The following is a 16447-nucleotide window of genomic DNA, read 5'->3' on the forward strand; positions in this document are numbered from 1 at the left end:
GTGGAACTCCAGGGCGGGACTGTCTTTGGCCCAGGCCTCTGGAAACTCAACACAAAGCTGCTAGAGAACGAGGGGGTAGTATCCCACTACAAGGAGAAACTATCACAGTGGCTGTCCTTGCAGTGTCTGTACGGGTCAGTAGGAGAGTGGTGGGAGGAGGTGAAGGTGAGGACAAAGGCCTTTTTCATGGCTGAGGGAAGGAAGGCTGCTGCCAGACGGAGAGGAGTGCAAGCCAGGAAACAGAGGCAGCTGCAGCGTCTCTACACGATGCTGCACAGTGGCTTCGATGTGCTCGAGGATATCACCCTTTTAAAAAAGGACATCCGGAGCATAGCCGAAGAAAGTAGTCGAGGAGTGCTGTTAAGAAGCAGAGTACAGTTCTTGGAAGAAAATGAGAAGTGTACTCGCTTCTTTTTCAGGAAAGTGGTAGGCTCCAAGTCTGTCATGGAAAGTGTAGTTGATGAGGAGGACGAGAGAGAACAGAGCCGAGTGCTATCCTCTCCTGCACCGAGGCCTTCTACTCAAGACTGTACAGCTCTACAGAGGTAAAGGATGAAGAAATTCATTTTTTTACCTCAAAGCTAGAAAACGTTTTGAGTGAAGAAGATAGGGAAGTACTTGAGAGGGATTTGACAGTAGAAGAGCTGAGACAGGCTATGGAGAGCTTACAGAAGGGGAAAACTCCGGTGCTGACGGGCTCCCTAAAGAATTTTATTTTTGGGATCTGCTTCAGGATCCGCTTTTGGGATCTGCTTCAGGATCCGCTACTGCTCCTATTCGAGGAAAGCTATAAGACAGAATTGCTGCCTGACTCCTTAAGAGAAGGCACTATCTCTCTCTTGTTTAAGAAAGGAGCAAACAATGACATAAAGAACCGGAGACCCCTCAGCCTGTTAGGCGTGGACACTAAGATCCTGTCCAAAGCCCTTTTCCTGCACCTACAAAATGTAGTGGCCTCACTGGTAGGGAAAGAACAGACTTGTGGGATAGCAGGACGCCTGATGAGCGACAACCTGGCCTTGTTGAGGGATGTCTGTCTGTACTCAGAGGATCGCTCCCTCCCTCTGTGCATTTTAGGTGTAGACCTAGAAAAGGCCTTTGACCCCCTAAACCGGCAGTACTTAACATCGGTACTTGAGCACATGAAGCTTGGCCCCATCATGAGAAAGTGGATTAACCTGCTGTACACAGGTAGCAACAGCAGAGTAATGGTTAATGGCAATAGATCACGCACCTTTGAAGTCTGTTCAGGGGTGAGGCAGGGCTGCCCATTATCCCCCTTGTTATTCGTTTTGGCTATGGAGCCCTTAGCCTGTGCCTTGTGCCAGGATCAGGCCATTAATGGGATACCAGTGCCTGGAAATGGGGGAGGAGAGGTAAAGACATCTCTATACATGGATGACGTCACTCTGCTCCTCTCTGACAATGCCTCAATTAGCAGAGCTCTACAGTGCTGTGATCGTTTCTCTTTGGCTTGCTCCGCAAAAATTAATAAATCAAAGAGTGAGATTTTTTATCAGAACTGGAGGGAGCCAAAAGAAGGACATGATCTCAGGCTGCAAGAGAAGAGAATTAAGGTCCTGGGGGTGTATTTTGGAGAAGAGATGGGAACAGTAAATTGGCAGAACAAATTGCCAATCTTAAACAAAAAACTGATGCAATGGAAGGACTGGGACCTCACCATGACATGGAAGGTGCTGGTCATCAAAGCCGAGCTCTTGCCTATCTTGAATTTTCTGGCTTCTACCTTCCCAATCCCACACCGTGTTGCGGCGGTGTCGAGGAGATTGATGTTTCAATTTCTATGGGGTGGGAAGCAGGAAAGACTCAGAAGGGAAATAATGTACAGGCCGCTACCCTGAGGGGGGAAGTCTGTCCCAGATATTGCTACGAAGCTGCTGTGCATTTTCCTGGCCTCTGTGCTGAGAGGCTTTGCAACAGCACCTGAAGCGCGTACCTGGACTTATTTTGCCAGGCTCTGGGTAGGTAGGGAGGTGTTCAGAGTGTGGGGTGTCAGACCCAAGCTGGATGTCCCACTCTCTGACACATGCCCAGCAATTTATGGGACAGTTAAAAGTTTTCTAAGATCTCACCCAATTGGCCATATTCCCCTCCGAGATGTCAGCGTCCAAAAACGGGAAGATTTCGTTGCACCCCAGAACAATAGGCAGACCCCTGTGGGCATTTTAACATCAGCCCAAACAAGGAAGGTGTGGAAACACACATCCTCTAAGTTTCTGTGCAACATTCACAGAGATTTAGCCTGGAGTGTCGTCCACCAGTGCTTACCGGTACAAACTTTCCTGTACCGTAGGGGCCTCACCCCCAGCCCTCGCTGCGTTAGGGTGGGCTGCGGCGAGGAGGAGACTGTGACCCATCTCCTGTGGTCCTGCTTTTTTACTAAGGCCTTCTGGGCACAGTTTGAAGATTGGTTGCAAGCTCTCTCGCCCCAATTTACCCTGACCGCTGCTTTCGTCATATATGGCATCTCTCCTGTCAAACTTCCTCCTGACGTGTCTGACAGGATCTGGGCCGTGGTGAACAGTGGGAAAGACGCCCTGTGGAGAGTGAGGGACATGGGGGTGTTCAAAGGCATCGAGGTCCCAGTCAAGGCAGCAGGTAGCCTGGCCCTGTTCATCACCCGAGAGAACTATTACCTCAGAGATCTGTGGAGAGAAGGGAGGGAGGAAGCAGAAAATCTGTGGGAAATAGAGAGCATAGGTCAATATCTCAAGAAACTGTGAAAAACATTATCATGTTTAAGTAAAGAATGTGATTTGCACCAGAAAAAAAGAAATTGTTGCTATGTAACTGGTACCGTGTCAAAATGTAATGAGATGTGATCATATATACTGTTTTAAGTATGTATATTAATGTAAAGCTTTCTAATTTGTGATGTCCTGTATTTTTTTGTGAAAAGAAAATAAAGTTCTTAAAAATCGAATCGGTTCACCCAGAGCGAGGCTCGGCCATTGCACTCCGGCTGTGCTGACCCCTGCGAATTCCCCAAATGTGGGAATCTCGACTGCATAATTTCTGGTAGTGGGGGACTGCGTTCGCGCTCTCCCCTGATGTGCTTGGTCCAATATCGGATAAGGAAAAGTTACGTAACCACAAGCTGCGATAGGATCCCAGTTCGAAAGGAGTCGATGCCACTGCTGGTTCCCGGTTTCTTTTAGTTAGAGGTCCGGAGAAGCATTTCAAGCTGGTTACACTACTCCTTCCGGACATTCATTCCCTTTTCAAAGTCAGTCGTTTTGCTGTAGTCTGCATTATTTAGGCTGATTATCGAGGTTAGCCTTTATTTGGTCATGGGGGCCTCGTTACTGTATGCTAATTCTCAAGACAGTTTCACCCGTTTTCTGATTGCTAGGTTCTGTACCAGTGCAGACATGTCAAACAGTGAATGGCTGTACCTCTATTGTATCCATGCTCAATGAATGAAATCAGTAATAAATGAATATATGTATAGTTATACGAAAAACAAGTGGTTTATCGACTCATCTTCATTTGCAGATTTAGAGGCAGCTTCGATATTCGTTTTACAAACGGGTTTTTTTTTATATGGGTCACACACATGCCATAGCAACAAAACATCTCTAGAGATGAGGCTATAGATCACCTTTCCATCCTCCAGGTTTTCCTCCCAAAGCCTACGGTACCAACGGCGACCCCTGCTGGCCGAGAGAGCAAAAGCTTGCAGCACCTGGTATTCCCAGGCAGACTCCCACCCAAGTACTAACCAGGCCCAACCTTGCTTAGCTTCCGAGATTAGACGAGATTAGGCACGTTCAGGGTGGCGTGGCCGCAAGCAAAAGCCCTACCGCCTGACTCGCTACTTGAAGCTGTGTGTGGCTGGGGCTCCGTGCCCCCCGAGCAGGACTGAAGGATCGTTCGTGTGCAACTCTTTGGAAAGGAGCTTCTTTCCAAATCGCATTGCGTACCTGGATGTTGGCGAATGTGCTCCCTTGTGTTGACTTGTCCCGCACTGGAGGAGAACAAACAATCTGCTCGGAGGAGCACAAGGCAAGTCTTCACAAGACAAAAACCTCCAATGCACAGCACTCAAAACATTTCTGGGCTGTCGCGTGTTTATTTCAGCACATAAAGCGCACCAGTCCAACACGTCGGCCGGGCGCGCGGCACCTCCGCCCTCTTGTGGCCTTGCGGCATCAGAGCAAGAGGCTCCTTCTTGCTACCTTTCCGCTGTGTTGCAGAGCCCCGAGAGGTAACCTGGAGCGCACACTTTGTGGGGGGCGGGGACCGCGTTCGCGCTCTGCCCCCAGTCTCTTGAGCGAGTACTAAATCTCACGGCGCCAGCCAGCGGCCAGGAGACAAGTACAATATCGTGGGACAGGGGGGCCTCGTCATTGATTGTTACATATGAGACGGGGATTAGGAGGAGACCCCGACTGATTGGTAAAGGGGAACACTAACACCAGAGTGACACCCCTGGCCTCTCTTTTTGAGAGACGCCCTGGGATTTCTTAATGGCCAAGGAGGGTCGGGACCTCGGTTTTACGCCTCCCCCGAAGGACGGCGCCTGTTTGTGCAGCAAAGTGTCACCATCAGGATGCTGGGGCATAAGAAATCCACACAGACCGCAGGGTGAGCGCTCCCTACTGGTCTCAGTCACACCTCTTGCAGGAGCAGCAGCAACCTGAGCTTTTCCGGGGGGAATCTCCCATCCGGGTGCCGGCTAGGCTCACACCTGCTGGGCTGCCGTGGGTGAGCCCAGTCGAGAGTCGCAGGGTGAGATCTAGTCACCGGGAAGAAACGATACAAGCGAAGGATTACTCGGCTCCCAGCACTTGAAAAGACCGACAAATGACTCGTTCCCGCCGGAGCTGAATGTACCTGCATGTGTCGTGTCGTCTACTTCCCCTGCCCCGCTGTGTTTGCTGTATTGTCTTTGAAGCCGGCCCCCGAGACGAGACGGGCTGTTCCTGTGCCCCAATTAACACTTTACAGGTGCCATTCCCCGGCATTGTGGCCATTGTCGGTGGTCACACGCGATAAGATAAGGTGGAGGAGAGCGGGGCATGCCCAGCGCCAGACATTCAAGGAGGGGGCTGTGCGAGGTGAGGTGAGGTGCGACACGCCGGAGCCCCGACGCTGCTAATGCGGAGCACTTGTTGAACTGGCATTGAAAGGGCGTGTGCGCACGGAGCGAGCCTTCCCTGCGGCGGAGCGTGGAAACTTTTTCCCCGCGCTGCAGGAGTTGTGTGCGCTGCAGCGGTGCCGAGAGAACAGCACAGAAGGCAGCAGGCTCTGGAGAGCAGGTAAGAGACGGAGCCTTGTGGGCAGGCGAGGAGGCCCGTTTTTTGGAAATTGCTGAAAAGGCTCCGGTGTTTGTTCGGTGTGTGGCAGGCGCACGACGCGAGCTTGCGTAGCGATCTGCCGGTCTGGTGTTATGCAAATGAGGCCGAATTGCGTCCCGGGACATGCTGCGAATGCGCATTGGCGACTGCAGATGTGTAGGAAACGGCGCGCTCGTTCTCTTGTTTTGCCCACCCTTTTGAGTGTTAGTGTGGCGTGTGAGTGTGCGAAAGAGTGGGCCCAGCAGGAGGCGGTGGTGTGCGGGGCGAGGAGCTGGCCTAGGCTTCGCGCTTTGTGCTGTGGGTGTGGGCCGCTTGCAGGGGCTTGTACAGCTCATACTTACCTGGCAGGGGAGATACCTTGATCAAGAAGGAGGTTCACCCAGAGCGAGGCTCGGCCATTGCTCGGCATGTGCTGATCCCTGCGAATTCCCCAAATGTGGGAATCTCGACTGCATAATTTCTGGTTGTGGGGGACTGCGTTCGCGCTCTCCCCTGATGTGCTTGGTCCAACATCAGATACGGAAGAGTTACGACACCACGAGCTGCGATAGGATCCCAGTTCGAAAGGAGTCGATGCCACTGCTGGTTCCCGGTTTCTTTTAGTTAGAGGTCCGGAGAAGCATTTAAAGCTGGTTACACTACTCCTTCCGGACATTCATTCCCTTTTCAAAGTCAGTCGTTTTGCTGTAGTCTGCATTATTTAGGCTGATTATCGAGGTTAGCCTTTATTTGGTCATGGGGGCCTCGGTACTGTATGCTAATTCTCAAGACAGTTTCTCCCGTTTTCTAATTGCTAGGTTCTGTACCAGTGCAGACATGTCAAACAGTGAATGGCTGTACCTCTATTGTATCCATGCTCAATGAATGAAACCAGTAATAAATGAATATATTGTAGCGTTTATAGGTTCTTTTAAGAACAAAAGACCAGTGGAGACGCGATTAACAAACCAAGCGCTAGCTTTATTCGTTAACAACCACACAAAACCAAACACAGAATATACACGCACATGAGGAGACGGAACACGTACACATCTTTATGGTGGTAATTACTTAACAACACGCTATACTCTTATAAGACTACACAGGGCGCTAGAACTACTAGGACATTATTTACACAGGTAGGGTCAGCCGCTGGCCAGTGGTACTACGAGGGCCTAGGCGGTGCCGACCCGTCTCCGGACGGCGGGCCGAAGACTAGGTCCACCAGGGTTCGCATTTCCCGGTCCAGCATGAGTGAGGCCAGGGTAAACCCGGTAGATTCCTGGACTGCGGTCCGATAAGCCCAGAGCTTGAGGGGGAGGTTGCAGTCCCAGTCCCGTTGGTGCCAGGACACCAGGGAGGCCAGCTGGGTGGCGAGCGTCCGATTAAACCGCTCCACAGACCCGTCGCTCTGGGGATGCAGCGGGGTGGTCTGCGTCTTAGTGATCCCCAGGCACTGGCACACTCTGGCGAAGACCTGGAACTCGAAGTTACGCCCCTGGTCACTGTGTAACTCCTCCGGCACCCCCAGTCTAGCAAACATCCCCTCCAGTAGTGCATTGGCCACCGTGGGGGCACTCTGGTCTGGAAGGGCATAGGCCTCCGGCCACTTCGTGAAATAGTCCATTGCTACAAGGACATAGCAGTTTCTGGCCTCGGTGCGTGGAAACAGGCCCAAAACGTCCACCCCCACCCGCTCCATAGGAGCCCCCACCTGGTGTTGTTTTGGGGGGTCCCCGAGAGCGCTCGAGGGGACCTTTTTGCGCCACGCACACAGCACACGTTTGGCGAGATCCATCACGGTGCACAACAGTGAAGTCGTACTCCTGCAGGATCTCTATCCATCGCGCCATCAGCCCCTCCAGCTCCTTAAAGTGGTGCAGCCAGGTGAGGGACACATGGTCGGTCCTCAACCGGAATCGGGTCCTGAACAGGTACAGCCTGAAGTGGCGGACCGCCACCATCACCGCCAGCAGCTCGCGACGGGTCACGCAGTAGTTCCGTTCAGCCTTATTCAAAGCCCGACTGTAGTAGGCAACTACCTGCTCCCCATCTGACCCCTCCTGTGCCAACAACGCGCCCAACTCCGAGACACTCGCGTCGGTATCTAGGATATACTGTAACCACGGATCGGGGTAGGCTAGCAGGGGGGCCCCCACCAGAGCTTCACGTAACCGTCCGAAAGCCGTCTCGCAGCCCGAGTCCAAGTCAAAACGGCGGCCCTTGTCGGTGAGGCAGTGCAGCGGGGGAGAGATGCTGGCAAAGTCCTGGACGAACCTCCGATAATACAAAGCCATCCCCAGAGAGCTGCGCAGCTCTGCGACGGTGCGGGGAGTCGGCAATCCCCTCACTGCAGCAACCTTACCTGGGTCTGTAGCCACCCCTCGCGGTCCAACAACATGTCCCAGGAAGGCCCCCTCCCGCCGCAGGAGCTGTCACTTGTGGTGGTTGAGCCTCAGGCCAGCACGGCGGATGCACGCCAGCACTGCCTGGAGGTTCGTAAAGGCCTGGTTGAAACCCCGGGCATGAACCAGCAGGTCGTCCAGATACAGCACGGGTTCCACGGGACCGATGCCAGCACCCTCTCCATCAGCCTCTTAAAAATCGCCGGGGCATTGCATAGGCCAAAGGGAATGACAGTAAACTGCCAGAGGCCCTGGCCGATGGAAAAGGCTGTCTTCGAGCGAGCATCGGGAGCGAGTGGTACCTGCCAGTAGCCGCAGCGGAGGTCCAGGGAGCTGAACCAGGTCAACCCGGTGATGTAGTCCAAGGCATCGTCTATCCTCGGCAGGGGGTAGGAATCTTTCCGGGTGACCTCGTTCAGCTTGCGGTAGCTTGCGGTAGTTCACGCTCAATCACCCCCGCTGCAGCCATCTCCCGGATCTTTTCCTCGGCAGCGGTAGAGGTTCTCAGCGGTGCGCCTCGCTTCCACGCAACACTCGGCCCCCACCACCGCCAACTTGTCAGGCCCCCCGGGTGATTCAGGGGCAGGATCCAGCACACTCACTCCCCGGCTCGCAGGCCCGGTCCGCCCCGGCGACTGCCACCGCCACTGCCTCTTTTTCCCCCGGCCTTTGCCAGGCCTGCCCTCCACCAGGTGAAGTCGCTCTCCCTGCCACACCAACTCCTCCTGCCGGCCCAAGTACAAATTGGCCCCTGCCTGCAGCAGGTCCAGCCCCAGGATGCAGTCCTCCTGGATGGGTGCGAGGTAGCAGGCACACCATCGCTGTACCCAGACGGAAGGCAAGCACCTGTTTCCCCCGGACTGCAGCGAGCTGTCCCATCATGGTCCTTAGCCGCAGGCCAGAGGCCTCCCATCCTGGGGGGGTGGTGCCCTCGGTGTCGGGAGGACGCCCGGCCGGAGTAGGGTTACCGATGAACCAGTGTCAAGCAGGGCCAGGCAGGGTTGGTCCTCGATTCGGCAGTGGAGGTACAGGCCCCGGCTACAGCTGACTCGCCCCACGGTGGCGTGCAGGGTGCCGGTCTTCACAGCGCTCTCCGGATATGGGGTTGAGGTGTCCCCTCTTCCCACAGCGTTGGCAAAACCAAAACCGTTGGTCAGCCGGCAGGGCGCACTGCATCCGTGTAGCAAAGGCCAATGCCTGCCCCAGCGAGGCCGGCACGGCCAGCTGTACGTGGCGCTGCAGCTCCTCAGGTGAGAGGGCCTTGAGAAAAGCCTGGAGAGCCATCTCCCGCTGCGCCTCCCGGGGGAAAGTTGGGTATCCTCGGCGGGCGAGGAACATGACATCATGCAGGGCACCGGTCTTCACAGCGCTCTCCGGAGCTGGTGTCGGGGAGGATGCCAGGCCAGAGTAGGGTTACTGATGAACCAGTGTCAAGCAAGGCCAGGCAGGGTTGGTCCTCGATTTGGCAGTGGAGGTACAGACCCCGACTACAGCCGACTCACCCCACGGTGGCGTGCAGGGCACCAAGGGCGGCCATCCCCACGCTGAGGCGCCCCGTTCCTGTTTCCCAAAGCCGATCTAGGTGTGCGAGGCTCTGGGGCCCGGGCTCGGTGTCCCCTCTTCCTGCAGCGTTGGCAAAACAGCTTGCGGGGCTGTTCCGCGGGGGTCACTGTGCAGGCTGGCTCCTCTTCCCCCTCACTGGACTCCTCTGTCGCCACCTCGGTGAACCGGCAGGGCGCACTGCGTCTGCTGGCGCTTCCAGCCACCCCGAACACGGCCTCAGCCTGTATAGCAGGGGCCAAGGCCTGCTCCAGCGAGGCTGGCACGGCTCCTCGGGTAAGAGGGCCTTGAGAAAGGCCTGAAGAGCCATCTCCCGCTGCGCCTCCTGGAGGAAAGCCGGGTATCCTCGGCGGGCCAGGAACATGACATCAGCGGCGACCGGGCCCAGCCAGAGAGCTGCTGCCAGCGCCGCGTATTCACCTCAGTCCTCCTCTGGGACATCCAGGAGCACCTGGCAGGCCGCTCCTTCCAGCGCCGCCGCCAGGTGGCCGGCCATCTCTGCCCGGCTCCAGCCATTCATCTGGGTCGCGTGCTGGAACTGCGCCTCGCAGGTTTCCCAAGGTGCTTCCCCGTCGTAGCGACAGGGTCGCACCCGCACTGGCGGGTGTGGGAATAGCTGTCCGGCTCTGGCAGGGAGGGCATCTTCTCTCTGGGGCATCCACTGGGCAGTAGTGGGCAGTCACCCCAATTCTACCAGCGGGACCACTACTGGGTAGCCCTGGTATGGGCTGTGCCCACCTGTCGCACCCAGGAGTTGCTCAGGCTCTGTATGTGCGCTGCCGGTGGGTTCGGTCTCTTTTAGGGTTAGCCGGCGCTTGACAGAATCAGTTAATGTCTGCCATGGTTTGTCCATCCTGCCCGCTTCTGACACCAATGTTCCCTCAGGACAAAGGACAAGTGAAGACATGATAGTAAACCAAGCGACGGCTTTATTCTCCAAACAAAACCACACAAAAACCAAACACAGGCTATTCACACATGAGGAGACCGACAGAACACTTACACATGGCTAGGGTGGTAACTCGTTAACTTCGGGCTATACACTTATAGAGCTATACAGGATACTAAAACTACTATCACAATATTTACATAGGCAGATACATATCATCGTGCTGACCCTCAGACTCCCCCCGGCTACAACTCCCAGCCTGTTCCGCGGTACTATGAGTGCCTAGGTGCGCTTCCTCCTCACCACTGGGCGAGGGCGTTTTGGCTTGTTTGTTTATTACCAAATAGATTCACCGCTGTAAAAACAAACTTTATAGTTGTGTTCAGAGGCTATTGGGAATCTTTTGCATTTGCGACGTTTTTTAGGAACACGTATTTTGTTTGTGGCAATGTACACTTTGTAGTGTTAAACGGGGACTGCTGCCCCAGTGTCTCCGACCAGTTATTAAATCTCCGTCTCAGAAGAAATTATTGAGGGTACTGCAAAATGTGAGAAATTCCGAGACCTTCACGAATTTGTGAATGTTGTGCAAGTCCTGTATGGTCGCCATGTTTGTGGAGATCAGCGCAAGGCTGCTCTCATCACGGGTGAGAGCTCACGAGAATTGTGATGTCGGGGCTGCCCTTCCTGCTGACTGGTTACTGTGGGGTCAGTTGTAATGAACTGAAAACAGCGCCCCAAACTGGAGTTCAGCCTTAAGACCAGTAGCAACAAATGTGGCCACTGAACTTAGCCCCCTGTTTAACTTGAATTGCCTTTAGTGTTGACAGTATGAAGTCTGCAGAATAATTTCTTGCTTAGAATGTTTTTTCTTTCCAATTACAATGATTTTTTTTCCTTTTGTCTGTTTGCATATCATACATCAGCTCCACTGTTATACTCCTGTTTTTTAAATTATTTCATATATTTTCTCCTGTGATTCCTCATATGGTTACCTTATATTTTTTCATTAATTATGGGTTTTCTTATACATTCAGCCCTGTTTGCTGGGTTGTTAGATGGTATAATTTCCAGTTTCGTCTCCTATGTGTTCCGATCATTTGATCGCAGCTCGTCTGAAAAAGGTCTTTACACCCTGTATCATTCACACCACACTGTGTTGCAGACAGTAGCTGCGGTCACCCACTTTATCTGTCTCTGGAGCTGTAATCGGGAGCATTATCAGATATGGTATTTCAGTGTGGTTCGGTCATCTATCAGTTCATTTTAAATGGCAAATGACCCGCCTCATCCAGACAGCTTTCGAGGTCAAGGGAGTGAAACAGCAGCCCTCCCTGCAGGCCATCTTTGAAAAATCCCTAATCAGAAAAGCAGGAAAAATGATATCAGATCCTTCCCACATCCTCAACCCTGAATACCAACTTCTTCCTTCTGGCAAACGTTTCAGGGCTCCCAAATGTAAGTGAAACGGATACAAACATTCCTTTGTTCCACTATGCATTACAGCTGTCAACACAAAAATGTCAAGGATAAACAATTTTGACTCTTACAACCCACCTGAGTGCAATATGTTTTTGCGATATGTTATAAACGTTCCATGCCGTTATGTGTTCTACTGTACGTGTGCAATAGAATAATGTGCAATGTCTTTCTTATTTTTTGTAATAGTGTAATGTGCAATGATTTCCTTTTCTTCTCTCTTTCTTATTTTGCATGCTATTTAAATGTACAGGAGTGCTGGTTGTCCATAAAATATTTGCCTCAGGGGACAATAAAAGTCTTATCTCTTTGCTGGAATTTTTTTTTTTGCCCATCTGTTGAGAGAATTGAAGTGTGAAAGAGCGTGAGGTGTTAAAGTAGCTCCTGTCAGCTTTATTATATTTCTGTTGCTTTGTTTGAATATACTGTTATCTGTTGTGGGAATTTTAAAAAATCATCTGTGTTAGTGTGGGCATGGCTCTGTAAATGGCTGAATTAGCTTTTAACTCATCATTCTGTACGGTACAAAACAGAGCAGAAGATAGATAAGACTAAGATAAGATTGATCCCGAAGGGAAATTGATGTGTTACAGCAGTCCAAGACAAGCTAAAAAAAACAGACACCAGAATAGACGAAAAATTAAAATGTGTACAACAATACAAAATAAATATAAAAAAATCACTTAAATAGAAATATAAAAGACTCTTTTCACAGGTCCCAGGCTCTTACACAGTCGGGTCTCTCTGGGGAGCGGCGTTTATTTGAACATCTCTCCAGGCTCCGTTCTTGCGCCTGTGTCTTCTGTAAGTCTCTCTTTCAGCGAACTCAGAGCAAGAGCTGCTGCCCTCTAGTTTTTACTGAAGTAGGGGGACGAACTGACATCACCTCTTCATGTGGTTTAAGCAGCTGGAGTCACATTAGAACGTCCCCAGATAGGGTGGACATAATATGGTCACTACTGTCATGAGTCTCTTATGCAGCTGTCGCTGGGAACATTTTAATATTTAACTGAAACTGCTTTCCAGTGAACATTAATACATGCGTGAACTAATACGAATGTCATTTAGTAACGGCGAACTTAACTGTCTGTCTTTGTTCGTAGCCGTATTACAGCCGGTGAATGTAGAGCCATGTGCAATGTGAGGGCGTGGTGTGTGAGAGTGGGTTTTCAGAGATCGTGGGGAGCAGAGCGATCTGAAATGAAGGAAAGGCACGTTTAACTGGGGTGTAAACCTGAAATGTGTTCAGTCACCTCTGAGTGTCAGTTAAATAGATGTATTGTCTTTTGTTATTTGGATGGGACTCCATCCTCTCGGCTCTCAGGGTAAAGCAGGGATATGGAGAAAAGGTTGTTTAGTCAAATGGAACGGTACGTTTCTGGAGAGAAGCCAGGGTCTCGGCTTCCACCACAGGGCTGGTCGGCTTGTTCCACACCCCTGCCCCCCTCTGTGTACAGAAGACCCTCCTGTCCTGACTGGAGAAGCTCACCAAGCTGTGTCTGGAGAGAAGCGAAGGAATAAGCTTCAACAACACGGCCGGGCAGCTTGTTCCCCAACCCCACCACCCTCTGTGTACAGAAGAGCTTCCTGTCCTGACTGGAGGAGCTCACCCAGCTGTGTCTGGAGAGAAGCCAGGGTATCGGCTTAAACCACAGGGCTGGGCAGCTTGTATCACAGACGGCAAAGGAATCAGACTGCTCCCATCGAGACCATTTTATTGTGCAGTTCCATTATTTCATGCCATACAGATGGGGATCAGGGACATGAATTACTCCGTGTGTGGGGGATCCCAAGTATGACATTGTGGAGCTATGTGACAGTCACCCCCCTCACTTAAGCTGTCCAATTTCCATTAATGAACATAGTCAAAAAGGTGCATTTGAAATGTTCTGCAGTCACACTAGAAACATGGACATAACCAAACCCCCCTGCTGTAGATTAGCAAAACCCTAGCCTTGATCCTAGTCTGCATGATAACCCCTCACCAGAACCCCAGGAGCAGGGAAAAGCGATTCCCATCCTCCATGACATCATAAATCACCACATGACATCATCAAGAAACTAGACAGATGGCCAAGCAGGGACCCCATTATAATGCAGGAAGCGCAGAGGCTGTGAGAGAGCTCTTCCTGGTCCTTGTCCTCCTGCCTCAGACTCCGATGGCCATGTCCTGGGAGAGGCTCAGCTGCTCCAGCTCTTGCAGGGCCCGGTCGTACTCCCTCTGCAGCTGCTCCGCAGACAGACTGGAGGGGCGCAGGGCCAGGAAGCTGTAGGCGTCTTCGCAGTGAGAGAACTTCTCCCCCACACTGGAGCAGCAGGCACACAGCACCTGGAAGGACTGGAGTGTGCGTGTGCGTGCGTGCAGATCAATTGTGTGTATGTGTTGCATTGATGTACACAGTACAAATGTGTAGTGTGTATACAGTATAGTTGGGTGTAGAGTGTGGTTGTGTGTACTGTGTATACAGATCAGTGGTGTGTAAAGTGTGTATGCATTGATGTATGTAGTACAAATGTGCATGCATGTGTAGTGTGTCGTTGTGTGTATTGTGAATACAGATCAGTTGTGTGTACAGTGTGTGTATGCATTGCGATGATGTGTACAGTATCAATGTGTGTGTGTGTGTAGTGTGTATGCGTTGTGTTGATGGATATAGTACGAATGTGTGTGCGTGTGTAGTGTGTATACAGTATAGTAGGGTGTAGAGTGCGATTGTGTCAGATCAGTTGAGTGTATGCATTGTGTTGGTGTGTACGGTGCGATTGTAGTCAGAATGTGTGTAGTGTGCATTTGTGCACAGTGTGTAGATGTGTGGAGAAAAATGGCAGTTATTAACTCTAAAATGAATGACTGTCCTAAAATATCATAGTTTCCTTATTTCCAGCTACTGTAGACAGCTACCCGTCTGACTGACGGAGGCTCCCACTGAAATTCGGGAGAGAAAATCACACCACCGATCTGCCCCTCTGCCCCTGCACCCACCTGCTCCGCCTCATCCAGGCTCTTCAGGTATTCCTCCTTGAAGTCCTGGATGTAATCCAGGAAGCTCTCTCCCGCCTCTGTCTTCTGCCCCAGGCTGGCGATGGCTACCCAGGCCGGCGATGGCTACCCAGGCCATGTCGCAGAAGTTGCGCAGCCTCAGCAGGATCTGCTGGATGCGGGACAGGCAGCGCTGCACCTCCTGCAGCTGCTTGGGCTTCCCAAGCTTCCCTGAGGGAGAGGGAGAGGGGTGGGCAGCAAGCAACAGGCACAAGGCAGGATTAACCCTGGATAGCACAGCAGTTCATCACAGGACACACACACACACACACACACACACACACACACACACACACACACACACACCCTGGACAGGATGCCAGTCCATCACAGGACACACACACACACACACACACACACACACACGCTGGACGGCCTGCATGTGGTTGAGCTTGGCCGCGTTGTCCCAGATCTCCCGGGCAAGGCGGTTGTCTTCCCCGAAGAGGTGGCACAGCTCGCCCTCCAGGGCGCTCAGGCGGGCGTTGTTGCTCGTGTCGCTGTAGGCCCAGAAGCTGCCCTGGCCGCGCCTCTTCTCCGCCAGCTTGTCCTGGATCTGCCACCCCACCCGGGCCTTCTCCTCGCTCAGCCGGGCCAGCCGGTCCTTCAGGGCGTGGGCCTGTGCCCGCAGCGCCTCCGCCTCCCGCGTCTTCTTCTCCCTCTCCTGCTGCTCGCTCTCGCGGACCGCCTTCACGTCGCTGCAGGTGCTGGCCACGCTGCAGTTCAGGCTCTCGTACCTGCAGCCGAGAGAGAGAGTCAGGGGCTCATCCAGCTGGTGACAGAGACTAGAGTGAAGGGAGGATCCCACACTGACAGGCCGGAGGAACTGAGTCTTCGTGTTAAAATCCGCCGCGGGCCGCCGAAAACAGCCCGCCAGACGGATAAGATGGGAGGGGAAGAGAGTGTTCAAATGCAGCTGCTTCGGCCGCTGCAGGAAAAGCTCGTCCCGGCAACAGGGAGAAAAGAGCCAGGAGTTTGCGCCATTCCCAAAGGGGGAACCACAGTGCTGTTTCACTTAAATCCCCCCCCAAAAAAAATTTCTAGAACATCGATAATGAAATGGTGGTAACCGAGATCTAATAAGCGGATCTTTTAGTAGTAACTTCAGTAGTAACAAATAACTTTTTTTACTAGTTGTTTGAGGACGCCTCATTGTTGAAGAGGGCCAAGCGGCTGATAATTCGGCCCTTTTCCGCCAGAGGGTGCCCCAAGTCCTATCAGACTTCCATCAGGTCTACACGTTCCCACAGTTGAAGCCATTTGGACATAAGGAAGAGATTCCCGAGGATAATATAACCACCTGCGGCTGTTATGGGTGGGCATTCATTTTCGATTTTGTTAATTAGATCTCACTTGACGCTGCTCAAGAACGTCATCCTTGATTTTCTCAGACTTCCGTCCTTATAATATAACGGGATGAGGAGATCCTTAGTTTAACAGCGTCTGATCTTTAAGCCGACTTGTGTGTTTCCTTCTCGACCTCGGAGGTACCAACACCTACCTTTGTTCTCCACCATTTATGTTACTGATCTTCTTTACTTCTGGAAAAGAGAGAGACGGAGGTGAAAATGTTATTGTTTTTTGAATCTATGGTCAGTATATGCTCTTCCTTTCCCTGCAGCTCTGTCACCCTAAACGTCACCCAGGGGGCTCCAGACTGGTGGGGGTGGAGGGGATCCCCATGACCTGGAGAGAGCTGGAGAGTCTGGAAAGGCGCTATATAGGTGTAAGGAGGTTGAATAATATGAGCTGCAACCCCCTTTTGGGTATGTTGTGT

The 16447-nt window shown here is 52.3% G+C and overlaps 1 non-coding gene and 3 pseudogenes across 1 annotated transcript; 2 read left to right on the plus strand and 2 right to left on the minus strand.

Annotated features, from left to right (window-relative positions):
• The window catches only part of LOC148824417 (uncharacterized), a 310106-nt pseudogene that overhangs the window by 182937 nt on the left and 110722 nt on the right, over positions 1 to 16447 (minus strand).
• On the plus strand, positions 2936 to 3071 carry LOC148824429 (U1 spliceosomal RNA; annotated as a pseudogene).
• LOC148824430 (5S ribosomal RNA) lies at positions 3695 to 3813 on the minus strand (annotated as a pseudogene).
• Positions 5655 to 5816, plus strand: LOC148824431 (U1 spliceosomal RNA). The gene has a single exon (XR_016091944.1). It is a non-coding gene; the product is annotated as a U1 spliceosomal RNA (small nuclear RNA).

The sequence above is a fragment of the Atractosteus spatula genome, chromosome 10 (genome assembly GCF_055471065.1).
Source record: "Atractosteus spatula isolate fAtrSpa1 chromosome 10, fAtrSpa1.hap1, whole genome shotgun sequence".
NCBI classification, from domain to species: Eukaryota; Metazoa; Chordata; class Actinopteri; order Semionotiformes; family Lepisosteidae; genus Atractosteus; species Atractosteus spatula.